Here is a 10349-nt window from a genome sequence, read left to right on the forward strand (position 1 = left end):
TCTCAATGGCAATTTTTTTTTTTTTGCACCAAATGGAGTTGAAACATTTTACTTCCAATTCTGTTTTTACTACATTACCATCTTTATTACATCTCTCAAGGTTTCTATGCCTTTCTTTTTGGTAGGTCAGAAAATAAAATGACAGAAGAAAATAACTTTTAGTACTCATTACAATGTTTTATTATGTGTTTGCATCTCAGAATAACAAAAACACTGAATCCATTTTAAGATCTGGATCTATTTTTCTTCTGTAATCTATTAATTAGATTCCAATTACTGGTAGCTTTCCAAGAATTAAAAGTTGTAGTGGAAAAAAATGGTCTTATGAATAATGAATTGCTTATGTCACAGGAATATGGCAGAAATGTATTTGTATGTAGGTTAATGAAACTTATGCATATTTTTGATTGCCTATGAAATAATGCATCTATAAATTTGGATTAAAAAAACTCATTGTCCAAAGACAAAAAAAGAAAAAAAAACACAGATAATTAAGCAGGTGAGAGAAGATCATGTATTTAACTGTCTGGAAAGTTTTTATGAAGGAGACAAAAGGAGATTCAATTTTATATAAAAAGAACAAATCACCTTCAGTGCACACACATCCCCCAGACTAAACAGAATTTCTCTGACAAGAGCTAAATTTACAAACACAAGAGATTAAATTATTCTTTTGTATAATGTTATTGGCAAATGTGCAGCTTGATTAACTAAACTCAATTATTCCTTTACAATGTATTTTATTCTCTAGTTCCCCGAACAGAATTGTAATGTCTCTAAGCAAAACACAGGGATAAGGGCGTACTTTTTGACTCTCATTTGAATCTATTTTTCATTTAAAATGCCCCCTTTAACCTAAAACATGTCATGAATTTCAGAAGGTCTATTTGAAGAGTTTATAGATTTTTCTTAAAAGCAGTGAAATACTTAACTTCAAAAATTCAGTCATAATGTGATTCTTATGATGAGAATTTAACCTATTTATCTTGTTTCATCATCCCTTTGTTTTATTTGTTCAATAGATACACTCCAACTATGAAAATATTTCAGTGGGAATTGTCAAATATCTAATATCTAATATGATGTAAGTGGCAGCAGCATTTATTGAGCTCTTAATATGCCCTAAGTGCTGTACTAATTTTATTATATTCCCCACTTTAAATGCCCCAAATAAACTCAGATAATTATCATTATAAGCTCAGCAGTAGCTGTGAGAAAACTGAGTTGCAGAAATTAATAAAAAATATCTTTGAACTGCATTCAAATGTATATGTGAAAAATAAAAGCAGTTTCTGTCAGCCTAGAGCAGGCACCCAGTCGGGACTTGGAATTGTCACGATGACTGTATACAATTTCTCAGAGCATCAGACGGGGCCACCCTGTGACCAAAATGGACCAAGACAAAATCAGGGCCACTTTATGACTGAACACAGACAAATTTTGACAGTCGTATGAGCCACAAAATAACAAACATCCTTTTGCCCTGGCTAGTTCTTTACCAATTCAAGTTGTAGACCCACCCTTGTCTTTTCTTTTTCTAGACAAGATTTATCTTAAAATGATAAATGACTCTCAATGATAAGATGACTCTTACTCCCAGCTCCTCCCACCCACAGTCCAAAGCAAAGCTTCACTTCCTTAAACAACCCCCAAACCAACTGTTCCCCATGGGGGGCATTGTCTCTTACTGCTCCAAGTAATATACTTTTTCCTGGTTGACATGGCTGAAGGGCATTGAGAGTATGAACTAGGAATCATGGCTTGTCATGACCGGTGACCCGTCGGGCTCCTAAGGCCCTGGTCTAGATCACCACAAGAAGGAACCAGGCGTGACATGGATTAGAAGTACAAGCTTGAGGGAGACCGGCTAGCCCTTACTTGCAGGTGCAGGGTAGCCCTGAGCAACCTCCACACCAGCGATTGATTGAGACAGAATAATACATGTGAGGGGGGTAATTAACAATGACTGTGTGCTGAAGGCTTGGGCTCTTTCTCTATAAGGAGCTCCTGTGGACAAGTCGCCCCAGAGTCCACCCCTCAGCTGTAAATCATATTGCTCAGAGATCGTCTGACTCTTGGCATCCTCTACAATTACTCGAATCAGCTTGGGATAGTTTAAGAGAAAAAAAGAGAGGAAGAGAAAGAAAGAATAAATATATGGAAGTAAAGTATGAATTATGTAAAGATGGGGCTATGGAGACTGGGGAAAGGTGTGAGAATGCTTGATCTTTTGCCAATGTTTAGATATTTAAAACAATTTTATTTTTCATGTGTTCTTATGAATTCAATTTAAACATGTGCATACATTCAAAGTGTGAACTTTTGAAATATTTGCAATTTTAAAATATAAAAAAGCCTAAGGGACCATAAAACTGGTTAACATTCAGGAATACAGTGGGCCCATTATCTTAGGTTTCAGTGAGTGTGTTACTATATCAGCACTTAGACCGAACATGCCGACTCTATATTTTAATAGATAAAAATCTACATGGAAGAAACATAACTCAATTTTGGTAGACTAACACATTAAAGCTGTCATGGTTTAGAGCCCCAGAAATAAATAGTGACACATAGAAATAATTAGTTATGTGTAATCTATTTTTAAGACTAGTATCTGGGAAATGGAAAGGCAAATATAATTCACTAGACATAAAATAAAGATCCACCATTTTAATAGGATAACATATTTTCTGGATATTTGTAAACTTAATGGTGTGTAGTATTTCAGTCTAGCAAACCTGAGTGTTTATTTTAAAAGTTGAAGAAGAGGGTTGGAAATGGTTTGTGCAAGGACATTTAACTCAGTAAGGGATAATAGTTTTCAATTTGAATTTAAAAGATGAAGTAAAATTATATATTCAAAATGATAAACCAGGGTGGTGCCTATGGCTCAAAGGAGTAGGGCATGGGCCCCATATACTGGAGGTGGGGTTTTCAAACCCACCCCCCAGCCAAAAACTGCAAAAAAAAAAAAATAGATAAACCAACTACTAAGAATGAAAAGTTACAAGTGCTGGTGGGGATATAGAGAAAGTGGAACACTGTGTGCTACTGGTAGAAATTTAAAATGGTATAGCCACTGTGGAAAAATTAGTGGCAGTCTCTAAAAAATTTAATAATCATATTCCTATATAACCCACCAATTTATCCAAAAGAATTAAATGCAGAGCCTCAAAAAAGATATTGGTACACCCATGTGCATAGCAACACTATTTGCAATACACAAAAGGTTTAAGCATCCCACTTGTCCAAAGTTAAATTAATGGATAAACAAAATGTGATATATACATGCCATGGAATATTATTTAGCCTTAAAAATGAAAGATATTAGTATTCCATCATATACATCTACCATAGTTTGTTGATCCATTCATAGGTTGATGGGAACTTAGGTTGCTTCCAAACTTGGCAATTGTGAATGCCAGTGTCTTTGTGGTAAAATGATTTTTGTTCTATTTAGCCATTAAAAAAGATGGAGACTTTATATCTTTTACATTTACCCAGATGGAGCTGAAATACACTCTTCTTCATAAAGTATGTCAAAATTAGAAAAGTAAATGTCCAGTAAACGCCATACTAATATGAAATCAATATATAAACAATTACATGCTCATAAGAACCATAAAAGCAGTAATACAGACTAGTTCTGGGCTAGAGGGAAGCGGGAGGAGAGAGTAGGGAGGAGGGAGGATGATTGGCAGAAGGACAGAGAGCGTTAGGGGAGGTGGGATCTCACCTAATGGGCACATTGTGAGTGTGAATCACACACCCCCTGGGTGAGGGGCTCTTTCACAAGTAAAACTTTACCCTAGAAGTGAGAACAATGTAGTCTAAAAGTTTGTAGCCTCATAATAATTTGTACTAAAAAATAAATTAAAAAAAAAACCCAGCCCTGGGCAAACTGCAACAGCAACAACAACAAAAAATAAGCAGGTGTTGTGGTAGGTGCCTGTGGTCCCAGCTACTCGGGAGGCTGAGGCAAGGGAATCACCTAAGCTCAGGAGTGGAAGGTTGCTGTGGGCTGTGTGACTCCACGGCTCTACTGAGGGCAATAAAGTGAGACTCTGTCTCTAAAAAAAAAAGGAGCAAAATCTTGGCACATGCTACAAGATGGACAAAACTCGAAGACATTATACTAAATGAAATAAGTCTGTAATAGAAAACACTATGTTGTTAAAATACTAAAAGAGTAAACTAGAATGACCAGCTGAGATACAGTACAGCAGGCTGCACCATGGCCAACTTCCCTGTAACTATACATCCTGTGTCCTTGGACAATGACCAGCTGCCTGGCCATCATCCCTATCAACACTCTCTCTGACAGAAACATAAGGCATTTGTTTAAGAATTACTTAAGAAGATTTTCAAATCCTGAATATCAGCAGAAAAGTTTTCTCATCTCCCTCTTTCATGACATACCCAGAGCTCTTCACTTCGACCAATCAACAATCCCACACCTTGGCCCAATGCTCATTAAAATTCATTAAAATCCCTATCCTGGAATTCCTCAAGGAGGCGGATTTGAGGTTTCCTTCAGTCTCCTTTTTCAGCTGTTTGCATGATTAAACCTCCTTTTCTGCTGTAACCCAGGGTCTTGCTATACTGAGTTGCTGAACATCAATCCACCAACCTGGTATGGTTATGTGATTGCAGGTATATGAGGTCTAGGGTAGTAACAATCACAGAAACACAAAGTAGAATGGTGGTTGCCAGAGGCTGTGGGGACGGGGCAGGGAGAGTTACTTTTAATAGTATGGAGTCCAAGACAAAGATTTCCCTTTGCCCTCTCAAGGTTTGCGGAAAAGTCATTTCATAAAAGGCAGAACACAGGTGAGAACCGCAGAGTGATGACCTCTGAAGTCTCCAGTGGCGTGGAGAATCTCATGCATCATCTTGAGGGTGCAGAAAGAATGAGGGTTCAGAATATGGCCCCAAAACAGGTCACAGCAGCAAGACAGAGACAGAGAGAAGATGAGGCAAAAGTGATATGATTATGTAAGTGAAACCTAGGTGGCAGCAGCCCTCGGAGAGAAGAGATGGTAAATGTTTCTTTCACACCTTTAAAGGTGCCCCAGCGGATCTTTCCTAGATCTGACAAGGAAAAGCCTCAGAGGAAACCTGGTTGTATCACGGAAATTCTCTGCAGATGAGACTCTCCCCCCAACAAAAGACAGCTTTGTAAGTCTGTTTTGTTTGCTGCCTCCAAGAAAAGTCATCTGAAAATATGTCAAGGAAATGATTTGGGGGTAAAATAACTTTATTTCCTTCAATAGGCTCAGAGTTTTCGTTTTATAATTAGAAAAGAGTCTTAGAGATCAATGAGGGTGATGATTGCATATTTATGAGACTGAAATTCATACTACTAACCTGTACTTTCAAATGCTGAAAGTGGCAAATTTTAAGTGATGTGTGTTACAATTAAAAATCTTAAAAATGATTTAAATGATAATTTTTTAATACCAAATGCTCAAGCAGCAGAGCCATATGAAACTATTAAACATAAAAGCAAACAGTACTTTAAACCTTACTTTTCTTAAAGGTGTCTCAGTATTTTGCAGTCTGATCCAGTCACATGGGTGTGGGGGCCAGGGGACCCCCCTAACAGTCGGCCTGGAGGGTCACGGCGGGGAGAAACCTCACACTTGTGCTATCTCGGGTGGAATAACTGATGAGGGCCCGCAGGAGCACACACTGTTACTAGCGGGAGGAGCAGCTAGGAAGCCTTCAGAAGGCTTTCCACGGATCCTTTTATTCACTTTCCACGGGTCCTTTTATTCAGTAAAACCACAAAATGTGTTGAAAAGCAGGTAATAGAAACAGAGTAACTGAGTAACTCAGAAACAGAGAAACAGAGTAACTCAATGCAGTAGTCTCCTCAAACAATCATTAGAGGGAAACAGAAAGGGGGAAAAGCAGGGAAAAAAATCTTGAGGGTTATATTATCTTATTCTAAATTTAAACAAAGAAAAGAGTGTAATAGTTAATGTTCTTAACGCACTCAGGTGGTTCCCATCTACCCCTTAGCATGGCTCAGTCCACAGTCACCTTTAGTTGCTAAACATGTCTTCCTTCCCCTGATCATTTAGCACCAGGAGTGGGGCAGAGAGGCCTGGACTTGGGTCAAACAGGTTCTCAGGAAAGTTAGCCCTTAGCTGCTGGGTGCTAAGTACTCCCTTGAAACCACCAAGCTGTAATGGGTGTCTGAGGAATCTGGACTGTGCCCAACAGGTGCTCCAGAATGCCTTTCCTACACTATGTCCCTAGCTAACACCTGCATATGTGTGCATAACTCTTTAGGTTAAGCATATTATATATGCATCTAGTATTTGGATACAGGAGATAATATGTAAGTTATTCAAGAAGCTTGGTTTTTAATACAATTTTGCACACAGAATTTCAGGGTAGCAGAAATTTAAGTTAATTATTTAACAATTTCAGCGGCATTTAGTAGCTATAGATTTCAAGGACACAAACCTTCAGGGCAACATCAGATTTAATAAAACACAAACTCATCATTTCAGGATCAGCTCTTCTGACATTTATGCTGGTGATGGCATCCCTGAATGCCTATAGTGACCTCTCACCAAAGTTGCTATAAACAGTGATGTCCTGCCATCCCCATGATGCACCCCCAATTTGCTCCCCTATGTTAGACATACTATAGTAGGTGGACTTTGGCTACCTCCTGGGATGGGATGAAGCTTCAATCTTCTTACAGTGCAAACAGAAGTTTCAAAAATGATTAAAGCCCAGCTGCAATAGATGGTCGTCTGCTTTCTTTAACAGGAGGACATCGCAGCTATCAAAGCAGGGGCCCACCAGCTCCAGTCAAAGTCAGTGCAAACGGGTTGTTGCCATGAAACTGTGAGTTGCCGTTGTGTCGACGTTTCTCCTCATTTTAATGCTAAAAGTTATGCCCAAGTGTGGAGAGTTAACATGTTAACAAGACACGTGACATATGAAGAGGCGTGGTTGCCGGGTTTGCAACAATAGCACCTCACCTCTGCACACTATCATTTCATTGCTGGTACCAAACTTTCTCTCTGTGCTTTGAAAGTGCCTCAGTCCTTTGTTTGGAGAACTGGTCTTGTTCCTTAACCAGCACGATCTCCCTTCTGCTCAAGCAGAAGCAGCGATAAAGCCTTCCCTGTAGATATTTCTTATTCACTCTTGTGCCAGTTTCTATTGACTCAAGAACCCAGAGCCTTGAGGTCAGAAACATGTGGACCTTGACAGGGCTGCTCTTGAGAATGACCTAGCACTCAAAGGTAGCAAGCCAGTCAGTGAGATCACACCCGGTTTAGAAGAGCCAAACCCACTCACAGTAAGAACCACACATCCCAGTGCCTTTCACAGGTACACCAAATGCCACAAAATGTTCTATTTTAACATACTGGTTTAACAGCACGTAGGATTATTCTTCAATTAAACTAAGAAATATACTCTTTAATGTTTCCCTTGAAATGCATGGCTCCCTGGGTTCGTTCTTACTTTCTGTGCCAATAAGTAATATCAAAGAAAAATATTTCTCTGCCCTTTTAATGCTATTTAACTACTTAGCTGTAGCTATTCTGCAATAAATTAAGTAATTCAATCTCAGACTTTAAGTAGAACATCTGGCTTCTTATGTGAGATCTCCAAGGTTTTAAATATTGTTAATAATGTTTTTTAACTCCGTACTAATTCTGCGAACCAAACTCTAAGGTTCTGACTCTAATCTATTTGTTTTATTAAGTTTGTGATTTTTTTAATGAAACCAACTAAACAGCACCAAAAATATTTAATTCCATAAATTCCAGAATTGATCCTCTATTGGATACATCAACTAATCCCTTTGTGACAGATGTTGATAAGGTGGGCAGAGACACTTGTTCACTAATGTCGAAGCCTGGAATTCTTTTAAGCTTCTTCAAGTTTTCTTAAAACATTTAAAATACTTTTAACGTTTTAAAAAATAATTCTCAAAAAGTTTAAGTATATGAAAAATTAGAAAAATATAATAATCACTGTGTAGTATCTCCTGCAAATAACTTTGAAGTAAATCTAGATGGTGAAAGGCTGACTTGAAGATAAGTGTGAAAAGATTGTCCCCTGACAGTAAAACTTTTAGACACCCATAATGGAACTGATAATAGCTAAGCTGCCACCTCAGGAACAGAGGGCTCCCAGGCCAGCAGGACTTGACATTAACCTGATTACAACTATTAACACCTCTATAAAAAGGATGTGTTACTAAGAAGGGGAGTCAGCCAGATACAAAAAATGCAAAATAGGGCGGAGTGCAGTATTAAAGGAGAGTTTTTAATCTCTTTTCGAGAGAGCAGGTGCAGTTTCTATTTTACCAGCTTCAAATTTAAGGGAATACTTAGTGCGAGAAACGTACATGATATGGCAAAATTGGTTTCTGGTTATCTAACGTGCCCTGGTTGGTGAGGCCTTATTCCTGGCATTTGATTTGGGTCTGCTGCTAGTGCATGAGCTGCTGTGCCTAGAATTTTGTTCATATTTGATTTGACCAAAGCCCAGTGGTTCCCTGTTCATTTGCCTCCATTTGATACCCAGCAGTTATAATCCACCCATCCCCAGGCTGAACAAACCATCCTGCCCATTTTAGCTAAAGAACCACAGGCACTGTCTTCCCCTTCTCCATCCTTTGCAACTTCTTGTCAGCTTCTTCCCAGTATCAGCTACCCCCATACCTTCCTCCAAAGTGGAAAGATTCAGCTGGATTTCTCTATGGTCTCTGCTGAGCAAGGCTGAGAAATGCTAACTCCTCCCTTTCTGGGGACGGAGAGAGATTGCTGCTAGAAGGTCCTGTGATGTGATCATCTCTCTTTTCCCAAATAGAAGCTGAGACCAACGGCCCTTTGACACTTGCATTCACCCAGTACTTTCTCCACACTGTAATAACAGCTGGATTTCTGGTCTCTCCTACATCTGCAAACCATTGTTTTCCAAAAGCCACTCAACTTGAATGAAGAGGTTTTCTACTACACTAACAAAAATGCTGAAACTAATTTTATAAACCACTGAGATCAGAGATCTAATCCCCTAAACTTAGCTTTTGATATAAAAAATTGAAGCTAAATGAGTCTAAAAATACGTTTATTCTCTAAAAAAAATCTTTAATTCTAAATCATCTTAACAAGAACTGACATTTTATTTTTCTTTTTATTCTTCTTAAAACAGTACTCATCTACTCCAATTACCAAGGAAATGATCACACACATAAAACTGCAGCCGAGGGAGTGCTGGATGCTGGATGGGATAGCAGTTCTATGTTTAACTTTTAACTCTTTGAGAATCCTCCATCTCTATTTCCATAGTGGTTGCACCAATTTACATCCCCACCAACAGTGTACAGGGTTCTTTATTTTCCATATACTTGCCAAAATTTACCTGTTTTTTTTCTTGGCAATATTATGTAGATAACTAGACATCTGGCTGTCCTATGGAAGAAGGACAGGGATAGGGGTCCCAGGCCCCGTCTCACCCTAATCTTGCAATGAGTGATTGCTCATGTCTGGGGGGGGTGGGAACACCCTCCCCATCTACTAGTCAGAACTGCCAACTGTTAAAGGATGTGGCAGACTCTCCAGCCCACGGTCCTGGCAACAGGTACATTAGAATATTAAAGGGGACCTAGAATAGTGTCAGGCTAATTATCATGTCATTAGCTTAAATCTACACTATGGTCCACCCCTCATGAGCTCTCAGAGAGGCTTATGGGAAGTCCACGTATATAGTAAGACTCTGGTTCCACTGTGACTTCTGATCCATAAGGTAGGCCCAACCCAGGCAATAATAAAACAGAAACCCCAGACACAACTAAGACCTTTTCTTTTTGTGATGATAAAGGCCTGTTCATTGTCTACGGCAAACACATCTTGCTCTGTAAGCCTGCGTCTTCCTCTTACTCTGTAAACCTATCTTTCTTTGTCTCAATAATCTTTGTTTCACTCTTGACCCAACTTTGATGTATTGGATCATTCTTCAGCCAAGAGCACACCAAGAACCAAGGACACAACAGCTGCTCAAGACCCTGACACTTTAGGATGCAGGCAGCTGCCTTGAAACCCAACAGTAATAGTCATCCAAATAGGAGTAAGGTGATAGCAAACTAAATGTTTATCAAATGAATAGTTTAAAAAAATGGCATGTCACATACACAATAGAATATTAATCAGCCGTAAGAAATGTTATGATATGGATGAAGTTGGAGAAAATTATGATAAGTGAAAAAGCCAGACACAGAAGGACAAAGACTAATGCTACCATTTATGTGAAGAATCTAAAATCGTCAAACTCATACAAGTAGGGATTGTATGGTAGTTGCCATCTGCTAGGTA

Source organism: Otolemur garnettii, unplaced genomic scaffold (genome assembly GCF_000181295.1).
Source record: "Otolemur garnettii isolate 467f Iridium unplaced genomic scaffold, OtoGar3 scaffold00033, whole genome shotgun sequence".
NCBI classification, from domain to species: domain Eukaryota; kingdom Metazoa; phylum Chordata; class Mammalia; order Primates; family Galagidae; genus Otolemur; species Otolemur garnettii.